Here is an 18541-nt window from a genome sequence, read left to right as displayed (position 1 = left end):
CCTGCTGTGGTCTGTGTCGTCAAAGGACGGCACCTTGGGTCCCAGACTAAGGGTCCAGGAAATACAGAAGGGTGGTCGGTAGGTCCGCAATATTTTGGCACGGAAAATACCATGCAGAAGTTAGTGATATCATCTTATACAGTATTAACTAGGAACATAGCAATCATAGCAGTAGAAATAACACAAGATCATAAAAAACAGTGTTAATTGATTTCCTCGTTGGGTCCATTGGGCGCTAAGCTGCCAAGTTTGTCAATCCAAAAGGTCTCTCTGCGGTTGAGCCGCTGACCCAAATCTTCATGTGGATTTTTTTTTGTTAGTTCTCCCAAAATCACAAATCTTATCTGTGTCAGATTATGTCCATTTTCAACCCAGTGGCGTGATACGGCCGAGTTAATGTTTGCATTCCGGATGCAAGACCGGTGTTCGCTCCACCGTGTTTTGGCCGTTCTTGTGGGTTGGCCCACATAGAATTTTCCACATGGGCATTTGATGCCATAAATAGTGTTGATACTGTCACAGGTTCCATATGTTTTAAGGAGAATCTTCTTCCCTGTTCTGGGGTTGTTAATGACATTACCCTTAATTATTGAATTACAATTAATACAATGAAGACAGGGAAATGTTCTAGTCCATTCAGTTATTGGCTCTTTAAGGGGTGGTCTTGTATGTACCAATTTGTCTCTGAGATTCCTACTACATTGGTAGGCAAATACTGGTGATTCACTGAATACATTTTGTACCCTGATGTCATTCTTGAAGATCCCCCAGTATTTTTTGATGGTTTTCTTGATCTTATTGCTTTGAATAGAGAATTTGGATACATGCACCGGTGACTTCAATTCTCTCTTATTTTTAGGGTTTTCGGTAGACAGTAGGGTCTCACGTGCCAGGGTGCTAACTCTTGCAGATGCTGTGTCGAGTTCTTCTTGTTTGTAACCACGTGCTAGGAATTGTTCTTTCATCTCGAGTTGTTGTGCTATACAGTCCTCTGGATCACTAACAATCTTTTTAACCCGTAGCAATTGGCTATATGGGAGGTTTCTGAGCAGACTAGGCTGATGGAAGCTTAGACGGTGTAAAAGGTTATTGTGGTCAGTTGGTTTGTGGAACAGAGAAGTGCTGTAGCCAGTTGCTTGCTTTTTGATGAGAACGTCAAGAAAAGTGATTGTGTCATACGAGATCTCTCTTGTGAACTGAATGCATTGATCTATGTTATTCAGGTATTCAAAGACGGCATCAAAAGTTGCCCTAGTGCCTTTACACACTCCAAAAATGTCATCAATGTAACACGTCCATAAATGAATGTCCTTGTTCCATTCCGGTTTGTTTAGTACATTGTCCATCTCAAACTTGTACATAAAGCAGTTGGCTTATGTGGGTGCCATAGTAGCCCCCATCGATGTCCCTGAGGTTTGTAAGTAAAACTGGTTGTGGTATTGGAAGTAACAATTCTCTGCAATGAACTGTAAAAGAGCCAGTATAAATTCTTTCTATGCACGAAAATCAGATGTTTGTAATAGCAGCCATTCTACTGATTCAATCCCAAGGTTGTGTGGTATAGAAGTGTATAAACTTCTGACATCAATGGTAAATATCAGATCATTCTGTTGAAAAGTTGTAGAGTTGAGAATTTGCAGGAAATGAGTAGTGTCACGGGTATATGTAGGGGTTTTCTGAATAAGAGGCTGCAGGAAGAAATCAATGTAGATACCTAGCGGTTGGTTAATGCTTTCCATCCCTGCAACTATCGGTCTTCCTGGTGGTTTAATGGTATCTTTGTGGATCTTTGGTAATGTATAAAAGTTTGTGATCCTGGGGTGGCTTTGAGCAAGAACTTATGTGTGTGTTCATTGATCCATTCTAGCTCAAGAGCTTTATCCAATAAAGTTTCCAAGTTCTGTTTAATAGCAATAGTCGGGTCATCGTCCAGGGTGGCATATATTGTACGATCTTGAAGTTGTCTAGTACATTCTGTGTCGTAATCAACCGTGTTCTGGATAACAAACGCACCCCCCTTTGTCGTCTGGGCGAATAGTTATATTTTTGTTGCTGTATAGGTCCTTGATTAGTCTTATGTCGTGGGGTTTGAGATTCCCGTTTGGAGGAGTTTTGTAGCTGATCCATTCTAGGTCGCGGGTTACTAGCTTCTAAAAGATATCAATAGACGGTACTGTGATCGGTGGTACAAACCCGCTCCTTGCTCTGAATTCCTGGTAATTGGGAATCTTGGTCGAATTGTATTGAGTTTATAATTCTTCAAAGAAGACCTTGAGCTTAAGTTTTCTAACAAACTTATATAGTTCAATCTTTGTATTGAACAGAGTGGTTCCATAGGTAGGTACAAAACTAAGACCTTTCTGTAGCGTATCCTCCTCTGACTTGCTCAATGTCCGATAAGATATGTTAATAAGTAAGTTTTCCTCAGCTGAAGTCTCGTTTGTGGTTTGTTCCTTTGGTTTCCTCCTCCGCCTGTGGGTTCTTTAGGGCGAAGAGGAAGGCGCTTGTGCTAAGGGGCCAGTTGTTTGGTTTGAATTGTCTGTTGTCTGTTGTCTGTTGGTGTTTCAGAGTCTCTCTGGGCCTCCGAGTCAGAGCTGGAGGTATTGCCGGATGTGTATTTGAAGAGCTTTTTGGGTGCTACTGGGCCATACCTCTTCATTCATGTGTAAACTTCATCATTAATATAATCATAAGTATCTTGTTTGAAATTTTTAAACCTTCTTCTGTTCAAGCTCTGTTTTGTAGTCTTCAAGTTTTGTATTAATGTCTGTCAAAATGGCATTGTATTCATCTTTTCCTAATGAGCCAACCAGCTCTCTCTCTATGTCCAGAATTTCTGCATTAAGGGTTGTCAAATTCTTAGAGAGTTCTTGGATAGTTAGTAAAAGGAGTTCTAGGGAGCATTTGTTCAGGATGGCCTCCCACTTGTGAAAAAACTCCTTATTCTCCTTGCAGAGGGTTGGCCGGAGTTGTATACGTAGACCTCTGGGGATCTGTTGGTTCTTGAAATAGCGGCCAAGGGTAATCGCGTGTAATTTTCTGTTGATTTCTTTGCGTATAAAGTATTCTAACTGCTTGATCCGTTTGGCTGGATCCTTGAGCGTAGTTCCATGTGCACCAATCGACGTTTCACTAATGAGTTCAAGAATAGCAATCCTCAGTTGAAAACCCTAGGGTTTCAGCGTATTTAGTTGATAATCCTTCAATGTCCTCAAACGACATATTAGTTCATATGTTTTAAGTTGCTAAAAATGTGTGCCTCCACTGCTGTGTGTCTCACCAAAAATGGGGGGAGAAAAAGAGCAAGAAGTGAAGTGAGCGAGCACCACTTGATGATAAATCCACGTGTCTCGGTGTTCAAAATTGTAAACAAAAAGAAAACTTATTCAAACAATTTGTATCAAAATTCAAAAGGAGCTGGCTGCGACGAGTTTGGAGACACCCAAACTCAAAATACATGTGAAGCAGGAGATGCTTCACTAAAAATGCTTTTAGTTTAGAAAAAACAACAGAACCTCATTTTCGTTTTTTCTAAACTAAAAGCATTTTTTCATTAGTGCAAAATCGAATTGTCAGCAATTTTGACTAACCGCATACCCGGGCTGGGTTCTATAGAGAGCGGCTGTTTGACTTGGTATTTCATTCGGTCTCCTGCTTCACATGTATTTTGAGTTTGGGTGTCTCCAAACTCGTTGCAGCCAGCTCCTTTTGAATTTTGATACAAATTGTTTGAATAAGTTTGAATACGTTTTCTTTTTGTTTGAAATTTTGAACACCAGAGACACGTGGATTTATCAAGTGTTGCTCACTCACTTCACTTCTTGCTCTTTTGCTCCCCCCATTTTTGGTGAGACACACAGCAGTGGAGGCACACATTTTTTTAGCATCTTAAAACATATGAACTAATATGTTGTTTGAGGACATTGAAGGATTATCAACTAAATGCGCTGAAAGCCTAGGGTTTTCAAATGAGGAAGCAACTGCTATTCTTGAACTCATTAGTGAAAAGTCAATTGGTGCACATGGACCTACGCTCAAGGATCCAGCCAAACAGATCAAGCAGTTAGAATACCTTATACGCTAAGAAATCAACAGAAAATTACACACGATTGCCCTTGACCGCTATTTCAAGAACCAACGGATCCCCAGAGGTCTACGTATACAACTCCGGCCAACCCTCTGCAAGGAGAATAAGGAGTTTGTTTGCAAGTGGGAGGCCATCCTGAACAAATGCTCCCTACTCCTCATTTTACTAACTATCCAAGAACTCTCTAAGAATTTGTCAACCCTTAATGCAGAAATTCAGGACATAGAGAAAGAGCTGGTTGGCGCATTAGGAAAAGAGGAATACAACGCCATTTTGACAGACATTAATATAAAACTTGAAGACTATAAAACAGAGCTTGAACAGAAGAAGGTTAAAAAATGCAAACAAGATACTTATGATTATATTAATGATGAAGTTTACACATGGATGGAGAGGAATGGCCTAGTAGCACCCATAAAGCTCTTCAAATACACATCTGACAATACCTCCAGCTCTGACTCAGAGGCCGAGAGAGACTCTGAAACACCAACAGAACAGACAACAAACAATTCAAACCAAGCAACTGGCCCCTTAGCACAAGCGCCTTCCTCTTTGGCTTTTTTAGGCGCCCGCCCAAAAGAACCCGCAGGGGGAGGAGGAAACCAAAGGAACAAACCACAAACGAGACTTCAGCTAAGGAAAACGTAGTTATTAACATATATAATCGGACATTGAGCATGTCAGAGGAGGATACCCTACAGAAAGGTCTTAGTTTTGTACCTATCTATGGAACCACTCTGTTCCATACAAATATTGAACTATATACGTTTGTTAGAAAACTTAAGCTCAAGGTCTTCTTTGAAGAATTAGAAACTCAAGACAATTTGAACAAGATTCCCGATTACCAGGAATTCAGAGCAAAGAGCGGGTTTGCACCACCCATCACAGTATCATCTATTGATGTCTTTCAGAAGCTAGTAACCCGCGACCTAGAAAGGATCATCTACAAAACTCCTCCACACAGGAATCTCAAACCCCACGAGATGAGACTAATCACGGATCTATACAGCGACAAGAATATAACTATTCGCCCAGCCGACAAAGGGTGCGTTAGTTATCCAGAACACGGTTGAATACGACACAGAATATACTAGACAAGTTCAAGATCGTACAATATATGCCACTCTGGACCATGACCCGACTATTGCTCTTAAACAGAACTTGGAAACTTTATTGGATAAAGCTCTTGAGCTAGAATGGATCAATGAACACACACAGAAGTTCTTGCTCAACAGCCACCCCAGGATCCCGAACTTCTATACATTACCAAAGATCCACAAAGATACCATTAAACCACCAAAGATTGTTAGTGATCCAGAGGACTGTATGGAAGGAAGACCGATAGTTGCAGGGATGGAAAGCATTAACCAACCGCTAGGTACCTACATTGATTTCTTCCTGCAGCCTCTTATTCAGAAAACCCCTACATATACCCGTGACACTACTTATTTCCTGCAAAGACTCAACTCTACAACTTTTCAACAGAATGATCTGATATTTACCATTGATGTCAGAAGTTTATAGACTTCTATACCACACGACCTTGGGATTGAATCAGTAGAATGGCTGCTATTACAAACATCTGAAGTTCGTGCACAGAAAGAATTTATACTAGCTCTTTTACATTTCATTGCAGAGAATTCTTACTTCCAATACCGCAACCAGTTTTACTTACAAACCTCAGGGACATCGATGGGGGCTACTATGGCACCCACATATGCCAACTGCTTTATGTACAAGTTTGAGATGGACAATGTACTAAACAAACCGAAATGGAACAAGGACATTCATTTATGGACGTGTTACATTGATGACATTTTTGGAGTGTGGAAACGCCCTAGGGCAACTTTTGATGCCTTCTTTGAATACCTGAATAACATTGATCAACGCATTCAGTTCACAAGAGAGATCTCACATGACACAATCACTTTTCTTGACGTTCTCATCAAAAACCAAGCAACTGGCTACAGCACTTCTCTGTTCCACAAACCAACTGACCGCAATAACCTTTTACACTGTCTAAGCTTCCATCAGCCTAGTCTGCTCAGAAATTTCCCATATAGCCAATTGCTACGGGTTAAAAAGATTGTTAGTGATCCAGAGGACTGTATAGCACAACAACTCGAGATGAAAGAAAAATTCCTAGCACATGGTTACAAACAAGAAGAACTCAACACAGCATCTGCAAGAGTTAGCACCCTGGCACGTGAGATGCTACTGTCTACCCAAAACCCTAAAAATAAGAGAGAATTTAAGTCACCGGTGTATGTATCCAAATTCTCTATTTAAAGCAATAAGATCAAGAAAACCATCAAGAACACTGGGGGATCTTCAAGAATGACATCAGGGTACAGAATTTATTCAGAGAATCGCTGGTGTTTGCCTACCAACGTAGTAGGAATCTCAGAGACGAATTGGCACATACAAGACCACCCCTTAAAGAGCCAATAACTCAACAGACTGGAACATTTCCTTGTCTTCATTGTATTAATTGTAATTCAATAATTAAGGGTAATGTTATTAACCACCCCAGAACAGGGAAGAAGATTCTCCTTAAAACATATTGAACCTGCGACAGTATCAACACTATTTATGGCATCGAATGCGCAAGTGGAAAATTCTATTTGGGCCAATCCACAAGAACGGGCAAAACACGGTGGAACGAACACCGGTCTTGCATCCGGAATGCAAACATTAACTCAGCCGTAGCACGCCACTGGGTTGAAAATGGACATAACCTGACACAGATAAGTTTTGTGATTTTGGAAGTACTAACAAAAAACAATCCACATGAAGATTTGGGTCAGCGACTCAACCGCAGAGAGACCTTTTGGATTGACAAACTTGGCAGCTTAGCGCCCAATGGACTCAACGAGGAAATCAATTATTGCTATTTTTATGATCTTGCGTTATTTCTACTGCTATGATTGCTCTGTTCCTAGATAATACTGTATAAGATGATATCACTAACTTCTGCATGGTATTTTACATGCCAAAATACTGCAGACCTACCAACCACCCTGCTGTATTTCCTGGACCCTTAGTCTGGGACCCAAGGTGCCGTGCTTTGACGACACCGTCCACGGCAGGGTTGTATATTATTAAGCAAGATAGATACATTGGTTTATCCTGACTGTGACTACTCTTCTGGACTCTTAATGTCACTGCTGCACTTCCTGGACCTTGTGTCTATGACCCAAGGTGCCGCCCTAGGACGACACCAACGGCAGCAGGGTTTAATTCCAATAGCCCTGTTCTTTATCTCTTTGCATATGTTTTCACTTATTACTGTAACCATTCTTCATTTTCCTATATGTTACCACTCACTGTCAGGTATGTTTCTTTTCTTTTCTTACTAGTATTTCTTCTATTTCCATGAAATCCTAACTTTTTGTTTTTCATTTTTTATCACACTACAATTCCTTATTAATATACATGATGTCTGATAAATGTTTAAATCTATCTATATCAAGCTCATTGGCTTGATTGCAGCCATAGATTTTGACCGCGCGTCCATTCACGCCGCGATGCGGTCACGTGTTGTTTAAAGGAAACGTTGCCCTAGCAACGCTTCGATGCGACAGCCGCAGTCTCGTACATGCCGGCAACAGGAGAACTCCTCCGCTCCCGTGTTACGCACGGTAAGACTTTCTACACCCCTAAAATTAACCTCAATTACGAATTTTAACCCTTCAAAATAACAGGTTCCTTCTGTTTTCAGCCACTACATTGTAGGCTGTTTCTCTGCGCTGATTCCTCTCAGGCAGTTTTTTCGATCACCACATGGCCTCCATGACCATATTTTGCCACACACTCTGCATGCAACTTACCAATCTCAGGTAATTTGTTTTCTTCTTTTATTTAATTATTGGATATCTACATTGAACAGTGACTCATTTTTTTAGTTTTTTCTATTTTTTTCTTACTTTACTTTAATTCCTTGACTACTCATCTACTTCTGAAACTACAACTGAATGGTATGTTCTTACTTAACTTTACTATGATGATGTATGACACTTATACGTTATTTTGCACAAATTTGAACAGTTTTCTTCATTTGTGAATTTGTATGCATTATCTTTAGACTGGCCCTGATGAAGGAAATCTATTTCCGAAATGCATTGGCAATTTTGGTCTGATTAATTAATTGTGGCAAATTCTTCCTCACTAATAAAATATTAGTGACTTCTCATTCTTGAGATTATTTTTGATAACAATTGTTTTGAAAAACAACAGAACCTCATTTTTGTTTTTTTCTAAACTAAAAGCATTTTTTCATTACTGCAAAATTGAATTGTCAGCAATTTTGACTAACCACATACCAGGGCTGTGTTCTATAGAGCGGCTGTGTGACTTGGTATTTCACTTGGTCTCCTGCTTCACATGTATGCAGCCAGCTCCTTTTTGAATTTTGATACAAATTATTTGAATAAGTTTTCTTTCTGTTTACAATTTTGAACACCAGAGACACGTGGATTTATCATCAAGTGGTACCCACTCACTTCACTTCTTGTTTAAAGTGATCCTCCCAGGTCTCACTATGGATGGAAATGTCCTCTACATAGGCTCCACCAAAACATTGGAGCTCTGTGCAAAGCAAAGGGCTGCACCATAAAAAAGAAGAGTGCATCTGGGGCGGGCAGCACTGTCTTTTTCTTGGTCTTCAGTACCAATGGTACTTGCGACTATCCCTTGGTATGGTCAAAGGTAGACATAAACCTGGTGGTCGCCAGTGTTTCAACTTATTTGTCAATGTGAGGCACAAGGTAGGCGTCAAATTCAGACACCTCCTACAATCTTCTGACGTCGATATAAAAGCACCATGTTTATTCAGTTTTTGACAATAGCACTATTGGGGAGAACCAGTCACTATAGGATCTTTCAATAACACACAATTCACGCATTTTCTTCAACTCTTCCCAAACTGTTATTTGCCGGCCTCGGGTAACCTATAGGGTTTTACCCGAAAAACCTTTCCAGGTAGAGTTGGATTTTGTGAAATATCAATGAGACCTTTCTTAGTTTCATGAAGAAAATAGCTGGATGAACTTCTAGGAACTCCACTAACTACTTGTGACGTTGAACAGGCACGCCAGGTGGTATTGTCACCGCATGCATTTTTATTGGTAGAGGTGACTCTCGGGTGCTGTTTTTTATAAATGGCTAGTAGGTGGGGGGGTTCTCTTTTATCACCAGGTCTTGGTTTCTTGACGTGGTACACCTGGGATGACTTCTTTCAAACTGCTTTTTGAATTCTATATTATGTCAACTTGAACACCACTTCTTTAATAATGTACGGTTTGTGCCATCTTGCTTAATGCTTGGTCTGAGCTAGCCACCACTACGAAAGTGCCTAGCTTGGTCTTCTGATTAAAAATGTTCTCTTGTCTGGCCTGAGCTCCATGGTGAGGGATTTTACAAGGTTCAGACTTTTTCTAATTCTTCAAGGGTGTTTTTTTTGCCCCATAGGAATATCACTAGTTTGACGATTATTGGATCTTCTCATTCCTCTCACATTTTGTTAAGTATATCTGTGAGGTTTCGCCCATATACAAATTCAAAAGGGGAAAATCTGAATGATGCTCAATGTGTTTCTCCCCTCATCAACATCTAGCCTTCTCAGCATACATTTCACCGTCTGATTGACTCTCTTGACTAGCCTGTCGCTTTGAGAGACCTAAGAGACCCATAAAGTTTTCATATTTATTAGCCTTCCTTAACTTAAACATGAAGCTGATTCCCTATTCAGTCAATATGTCTCTGGGAAATCCCAATTGAGTGAAAAAAGGGATCACAACTTTAAGGATCCCCATTGTGGTGTTCATCCTCAGTAGGAAGACCTTGGGATACCTGGTTGTATAATACATAATGACTAGTATGTATCTGTTCCCTGCTCTGGAGGGCTCCAGTAGGCTGATAATTTCCACACCAATTTGATGGAAGGGCACTTTCATACAGGTAAGGGCTGCAGAAGGACATTTGGAACAACATCTTTGGAAGTATTTTGGCATATGGGGTAGGTTGTGCCGAACTACTTGATGGAGGTATTGTCTCTGGCCAGTAGAATCAATTGAGAACATTATTCTGGGTTTATTCAAGCCCCATGTATCTGGCGGTAGCATTGGAATGTGTCATCTCTATTATGGCCTGCTAGAAGGTTTTCAGGACAAACAGTTGAAAGTTATTGATCCCATCCTCCATCAGGCTTATATCGACTGTGTAGAGGAGTTCCCTTCTCTCTATGAAATTTTGGGACTTCACATTTCCAAAACCAGTGTCTTCCTGTCCTGTTCCAGCAATGGCTTTGCTCGTTGTCCCTCTGGAAATTTCCAACAATAACGGATTGGGCAACCCATCCGATATTGGTTCTCATCATTTCCCCACATCTGGCATCAGCCCTCTCAATACCCTCTAGTTCCTTGACCTCTTCCACCTCTTCGACTAGGATCTTGTTGCATACTATCTGGGTAATCAGTTGGCCAGGCTACACTACATCTATGTTATTCCCCAGTTAAAAGAGGACCACCTTAACTTATCCTCAATAGTCTTAATCTATTCCTCCTCTCCCCAAGTCTAGTGAGCATTTGTATGCTACACCAGACTTTGGAGAAACTCTTCCAGAGGTGTACTCAGAGACTTATACCAGGTGACCTCGTTAAACCAGTGCCTTTCCTTTTGGCAGGACAAAAAAACCTCCTCATCCCAATCAGGTTGCAACCAGTAGCTTTGCTCTTAGCTCTCAAAGATAATTGGGCAGAATTTGTAATCCGACTAACTTCAACATCTTCCTTGGCAATGGGTGACCTTTGTGTCAGCGTCTGAATGATCTCACAATGACACCACTTGTCACAGATGGTTTCAATAACCTCCCAACTCCAAAAGATGGTTCAAGAGTTGTTATTAACAACCTGGCAAAACAGTGTTTTCCCTTAGTATGAAAGTTGTCTGGTGGTATAATCTAATGGGGAACCTTAATTTGTCCCTACACCCTGGGTTTGCTCCCTCATTCATAGCCTGGGGTATACTTATCCCCAGGGGGTAGCTAAAACTAGAGTTTGTTAACCACTCCTGTCTAACCTTTTTAAGGTCCTGGTCAGGTTATAAAGGTATACTATCCTTCCCTATCATAGTATCCTTATGGTTCAAGCCTGGGTGTGCGCCTTCACAGACACTCTGTCTCTGGTTATCCATTCACTACTTCTCTCTCCTCTGCCTGTTCTTATCCCTCTTACCTCTGCCTCCACTTTCACTCCTATGCCCTGCCTGTCTCTCTGCTCTCTACCCATGATCTGTCCTTCTCTCTTCCTATTCCTGCCTACGTCCTCTATCCCTCTTCTCTTCCCCCACTTCCTCGTCTCTCTCTCTCTCTCTCTCTCTCTCTCTGTCTCTCTCTCTCTCACTGTCTCTCTCTCTCTCTCTCTCTCTCTCTTTCTCTCTGTTGTCTCTTCTCTCCTCCTCTGTCTTTTCTCACTCTCTTTGGTTCCTCTCCTCTTTTCTCCTGTGCCTCTGATCTTATCACATTTTGTCCTCTCAATTACTCCCACATACATGTTCAATATCACAGCCTCACTCACTCTCTTGTTATCTCTATCTTTCACAGTCAACACCTTATCTGCACTCACATCCACCAATGCAACATACCCATCAGCACTCTGCTCCACCTGTGTCCTTTGCCTGGTATATCTGTCCACCTTCACACCTCTTGACCTCACCTCAACTCCTTTCAGACTGCCACTCTCCTACAGGTGCATTATACAGTGATTTCCTTATTGTTCCCTTTCGTTCCCACCCAATTGGCTCCTGGTTACCCCTGACTCTAGGTGGAAAATGTACTTCCATTTTTTCCCCTGTGGTTGGGTCAATACTCTGCACAACCCTTGTTAGCTTTTCCCCCTTTTCATGTTGGGCAGTCTCTGCACTTCTGTAAGCATAGTTCTTTTGGCATCCTTTTTCTGCTGTGCTTCAGGTGAGTCACATTTTCTTGGCTTTTTGGGGGCTGTCATGGTTGCCAGAGTTTCTACTGGTGTATCTTATATGGTGGCTTCTCTCCGGGATCCATTGTGGTTCTAGACTACCGCACAGTCTTTAGGTTCTTTTAGTATTAAATCAATACAAAGAGGACTCTGGCCAGAAATGAGAAAACTGGTCTATGAAGCACACAAAAATCTTCTGTTTTAATAATAATTAATTAGACTGGTATAGATGGAGTTCAAGGAATGAGTGTGCAGCTTCAGACAAAAATGAATAAGCTATGGCACCTCATTGTCCTTTTCCATCTGATATCACTATATATTAGGATGCACAGGTTTATCACCTTTTATCTCATTATGCTCTTATATTAAATGCATTTTTCTTCTTCACTTCAACATCGTAGTGGTGAGATGCTTGTAATATTTTGCATGTGTAGCAGCCCACCTCAATTAGATCAAAGGAGGTGCGCACTTTGGCTGTCAATTCTGTGATGTCTGTAATAGTGAGCACTATTCTGTGGGGATGGTGTCATAATACTCATCATCAAACACTAATAATAATGTTTGGCTGTGTGATTGGTTTAAGATGTGTTCAAGCACACTATTGAAGTGTGGAGTCTTATTTTTCAGGGTTACATTTTACCTTCTCAAGACACATATCTGGATAACAATTCTGGGAGCTCCAAGACCAAATGTCAAGAATGGCAATCAAGAACTGATTGTGGTATAGGAGAATGTATTAGTAAACGTTTAGAGTAAGCAGTAAGGGATGGTAGGGTTGGCCCTTACATAATTGGAGGATCCTAGTGGATGTGTGTGAGGACTGTACTGTAAATTGAAGTGAACTTTAACATTCCTGACTGAATAGGGGATACTGGTGGATAGAAGTGAGATGTTTACTGTGCAATGTGGTATCATGTTATAATGCAATGGTGTGGAGTGTTCATTGTGTCCGGGACTCTGCTCCATTGCTGCCTGCTTATACTGGAGGATTATGTCCTTGCTGTTCACTAGTTCAGGGGAGGAGCTACACTTTCAAAAACTCACCTCCGGACGTGGAGCAGCGCGGAGTGTGTGGAGTGTTCATTTTGTTCGGGACTCTGATCTATTGCTGCCTGCTTCTACTGGAGGAGTGTGTCCTTGCTGTTCACTAGTGCAGAGGAGGAGCTTCACTTTCAAAAACTCACCTCCTGACACGGAGAGTCGCGGAGTGTGTGGCGTATCCACTGTGTTCCTTGTGATTCCTTGAGATGCAATTCGGCTCTACCTCATCTGAAGTTGCCTGAGTGCGAGCTGAGGGGCAAAAACCTACCAAGTAAGTGGGAGTGGCTCAAGGGAGGGACTCAACTTTGGAGTCGTACTTGATAAAACAACTCCTGCCAAAGCCAAGGTTTTTGTACAGCAGACACAAACGGGACAAACCATGCTTAAAAATATGAACAGAAACATAAACATTGAAGACGCACCAAAAAACAAAATGGCATGCCCTCCCTCCTCAACAGATGGCAAATATCAAGTCTGTGTAAGGTGATAACTTGGGAGAAGGTGTCGGAGTCTGCTTCGGTATCGGCTCCCAATACCCATTGTAGAAATGATCGAGCACCCGTAGCCGTGTGTGGAATAAATGGCTGGACTTCCGAAAAAACTTCAGAAACAACTCTGGAAGGAAGTTCTCTTCTTTCCAGCACCAAACTCTCCCAGCTGTGCGTTCTGGCTTGGCGTGTGGCTGAGAGGAATAACAAGAAGGATGTTGAAAGGGGAATGCTAGCAACTAAGTATCACACCGCTAAGTCGTATGATACTAACGAAAATGCCGACACATCTGGTGGCAGCCTACAGTCGTTCGAGGAACCTCTAACGATTGAGGAACAGCCTCGAGCTAATCAACCATACAAGGCATGTAACCTTTAACTGATCCCTTATGGAGCGGACATGGTGTTAGTTGAAATGCTATAAGTAAGACTGTTGTACTGTGCAATTGCAATATAGTGGGAGAAGGTTGTGAGAGTGGGGCCTTAGATGCTACAAGTAATGTGCGCGACAAACTAAAACATCATGACGCACATGTTGGCAGCACGTTAGACTCCTACACTGAAAAACAATTAAGTCAAACTGTGCTGCAAGACCCTTTTAACCCCATGGAACTTAATGAGCACCGGCCTATGCAATACGAGGTCTTGGAGTGGACGAAGGTGAAAAGAAGTGTTCAGGAAGACCTTTGCCCAAAAAAATGATGCAACTCTTTGGCAGTTGCCGATAAACTCCTAAAAGACTTGACCCAGCTAAATGATAAAATCAAAATGAGCGGTATTCGGGAAAGTAGACCAAATGCATCTTGTAGAGACTTTGACGCAAGTACTCAGCTGGCTGTTGACCTGAATGAAGACTCATCATCTTGGGTTGATAGAACCATCCCAGATACCCAAAATCCAGAAAAGCAATCATACAAATGAAGACGAGTCGACTCTTGCCCCTCTATCACTATACTATGCTCTCAAAGTAGGCCTAAAACAGATGCCATCAATGATGAGATCAATCATTTGCAAAAACGCAGAACTCTTAAGAGCAAAACTCCAAGTCACCACAGAGATGAGTCATCCAATGAGTCATCTTCGGATTCATCATTTGTGGAAAGAGAATTTCCAAAAGTGAAAAGATCGATGCCAGTACAAGGATCAGTAAATGCAAAACAATGAAATAAAAGAGATGGCTGAAAAGGTGTTTCAAGAGATCAGCTCAAAAATAATGTCTACAATGACAATTGCCGTCTCGCCATTTTTGAAAATGTACGAGCAACTGAATGACAATGCCAAAGATCAAAACACCTTGATTGCCCGCATGAATTGAAAAATTGTTAATATCGAAATGGGGCTAAATGTAATGAAAACACAGATCTTCAACGATAATCAAAAATTGGAAACTTCTGCTAATTTGTTAAAGGACCAGGTACAAAATAACATGGAAGACAAACAATTCCTCTTTGAAGTTGCCAGAGAAGCCTTGATGATCTTAAAAAGAGAGCAGTATGACTGAGGATGTAATACTGCGAAAAACGTAAGCAATGATAAACAGATAATGCTGCATAATGAGCAGGCCCATGCAGCTACAGAATGTGACCCTCTATTGAGCTGCCAAAACTGGGACATATCCATCCGAGAAGATAATGACAATAGTTTACGGATCGTTGCTCATACCCAAATGGAGGATGCTAGCACCAGTCGTACTTCCTTGAAGCAAGTTGCTAGCACGGAGAAGAATACAAATCTGGAAATTGGGTCAATCACAAAGCTTATTGAAGCAGATGACTTGCTCCCGAGACCTTCAACCTCTGGCAATGCCGGGGGGATTATTGCCAATTTTCTGGCCATGATGCTAAAAACATAGCCGGCACAACTAATGGCAATGAAAGTTATGCTATTTTTGGTAAGAAAAAAGGCTGTTCAAGCTAAAACAAAAGGAAAAAATGTATCTCAAGACAGGAAGAAAATGAAAAACCTTCCCAAAGTCAAGAGTCAAAGTAGCAACAGTTCGCGCACATTTTTGCACAATATAAAATCCTCGAATGTCACAATTCACACTTCTACAATGCAGAAATTGTCGGCATCCTCGGAAGCTGTTGCGCTGCCCCTTCATCCACAACAGCTAGAACTAAAAATGAAACTGGAAGAGCCATCCCTGGACGTCCAGAAACAAAGTGAAGTGGCACTGCAGACTGAGATGCTAAATGTATCTCCATATGACACAGAAACGATGAAGAACCTGACGATGAGTCCCTGAGGCAAGTTGGAAGAAGAATAATTTGTATCGAAGCAGAAGATGAGATGGTGTAATCTATAAATGAATCTCTGCAGGAGCAGATAGAAGACGTACCAATGAGATTATGCACGATTACAATGACCCCAGAATCAAAGACACATCAGGAAGGCAGAACAAACGACTGTAATGAAGATTTATACCGTTTTCGAACGATTGATGAAAGGAGGGCCCTATTGAAGTGAAGTGAAAAAAAACAATTTTGAGGGCTTCCTTGTTATGAAAACAAAAACATCCATTATCTCAACAAGATCACTTGAATGATCTAGAAGAAATGTCCTCCTCTACATCACAGGGAAAAAATAAGTGAAAAGCAGTGACAAATGATGATTTTGAGGAGGAATGGAGGGTCGACAAACGTAAGACCCACATAACAAAATCCACAAACTCTAGTGAAAAACAGAAAATATGTTCAAATTACTGCCTACTCTTGGAACGTATGACACCATCTAAGGATGGCCTAATAATAAACAGGAAAAATGTGCTGTGTCTGCTTCACTATGGCCCTCACTTGAGATGGATCTCATCAAATGATATAAAAACAGTGGAATTTATCGATGAAACTATGTTTAATCACGTTCTATTACATATTCAGTCAAGAACTGTGTGTGATTCAATTCTTAACGCGCTACCTGACATTAACCCATTGGGCTTTGACATACTGGAAGTCACTGGGCCTCATTACGAGTTTGCTGATCCGGATACAATGGTACCGGTAAGTTTGCTGGTACTGTTGTATCTGGACCGGCAAACTTCGAGTTGTGCTCGCGTGTGCCTTTCATTCCGCCAGGTCTGACCTGGCGGACTGAAAGGCACCCGTGAGAACAGCATTTCGGATGCACAGACATCGTTTATAACGGTGCCTGTGCATACGGCTTCCCCATTCCCATTGTGCCGTTATGGGTCCCAAATGGGAATGGGAAAGAATTATTTCCGGCACCCAGGAATGGACAAATACTGGGTCTGGCAAGCCTCAATGACCTGCCAATTGCCCATTTCGGGGCACCAGAAAAAATGCAACTTCGGCGGCAGCCATGCATGTTTTACAGGCACGGCTACCGCCAGGGTTGTAATGAGGCTCAATGTAGCAGACAAAGAGGCAGAAAAAAAAAATAAAAGTTGGAACGATAACCAGAATCGGCGTCAACATCCTAATATCGGAAAACTACCAAGAGTTAGCACTACCTCGAATAACTATTGCACTAAGAAAGTATGTTCAACAACAAGCACTGACGAATTAAAATCCAGACCCCAAGAGGAAACAGCATGCACACAAAAGCAAATAAAAATTATGTTTGCATGCAATAACAAAGAAGGGAAAAGGAAGAACAATAAACAAGATCATAATAATGCCATAGAAGAAGTTGACAATTGGAGCTGGATTGCAAGTGTGTTCAATGACACGCACAGTAGCTAATGCCAACCGCATTATCAAAAACATGGGTACAGACAGGCTCTTGGAACACTCGGTGGTTCGCCCACCTGTTCTATAACTCATCTCACTCATTAAAATCCTTGGATATACTGGGCCTCATTACGAGTATGGAGGTAGCCATGCCGCTTTCAGCATCCTGGTCTGCTAGTGGGTCCTGCTAAGGACTCCTGGTCTGATCAGGTGTTCCAGAGCGGGACCCGCTGCAGACCTTGTAATAGGGTGGCCCGGAATGAACAGTGCCAGTCCCTTGCCAGCACCGTTCATTCCGTGGCCGCCTAGGTTGTAATGAGGCCCACTGTGTCTACAGGAAACTTGGCTCTACACACTGTCATGTGTCGAAGGGTACGAAATAACTATCAATCCTGCCATTAATAAAACAAAGGGATGCTTGATGGCAGGCTTGATTACATTAATCAAGAAAGAAAGTGAATAACGGCTATTGAATAACTATAATCAGTCCCCATACATCCAAGTAACTATTATCGAATCGGCTTCTGGCATGAGAGACAGAGAACAAAAATTATACATTGTGAATATATATTGGCAACATCAGGAGGCAGGTGCCCAGGCCTTCATTGACGAGATATGCGACTTAATCGATAACATCATGTCTACAGAATTGAATTCAGAGATTATTCTATGTGGAGACTTGAACATGGAGTGTATTAATCTGGAGCTTATCAAAAAGATCAATGAGATAAATAATTGAAATCAAATCAAAGCTGTATGTATAGAAGAAACGGAAACTAGAAACATGGCTTTATTAAATGGAAATACTGACAGAGATATCCCACCAAGTGCAACTTGGAGACGAGGTAATAAAAAATCAGTCCTTAATTACGTCTTTGTATCAGAAAAAAATGTCCCAGAAAGTAAGCACGCTTTGTGTAGTCGATATGAAACAGAGTGACCCCAATCGAGTTCAATAATATCACAAGAATTCTGGAGAAAGAGATAAACATGAAAGGCACCAACGAACTTGAATACTGTGCCTTACTGGAACAATATACAGAGGTCCTGCGGGGAACGAGTAACTTGTGTTTAAAAAAACGTCATGTGTATGATACTGAAATTGTAAAAAAGAAGCGGGAACTTAGAAAAACGATCAGAACTCTCATGAAGACAAATAATGTAAACCGGGTCACAGAGAAAAGAAAAGCTAAAATGAGGTATAAAACCTGGTTAATTTCTCATAAAGCTATAATGGAATAGCGAGATTCAGAAATGATCCTGAAC

The sequence above is a fragment of the Ambystoma mexicanum genome, chromosome 10, assembly GCF_040938575.1.
Source record: "Ambystoma mexicanum isolate Mex_15411 chromosome 10, UKY_AmexF1_1, whole genome shotgun sequence".
Classification (NCBI taxonomy): Eukaryota; Metazoa; Chordata; class Amphibia; order Caudata; family Ambystomatidae; genus Ambystoma; species Ambystoma mexicanum.
The sequence above is the reverse complement of the archived record's forward strand: the minus strand, read 5'-3'. Positions refer to the sequence as shown.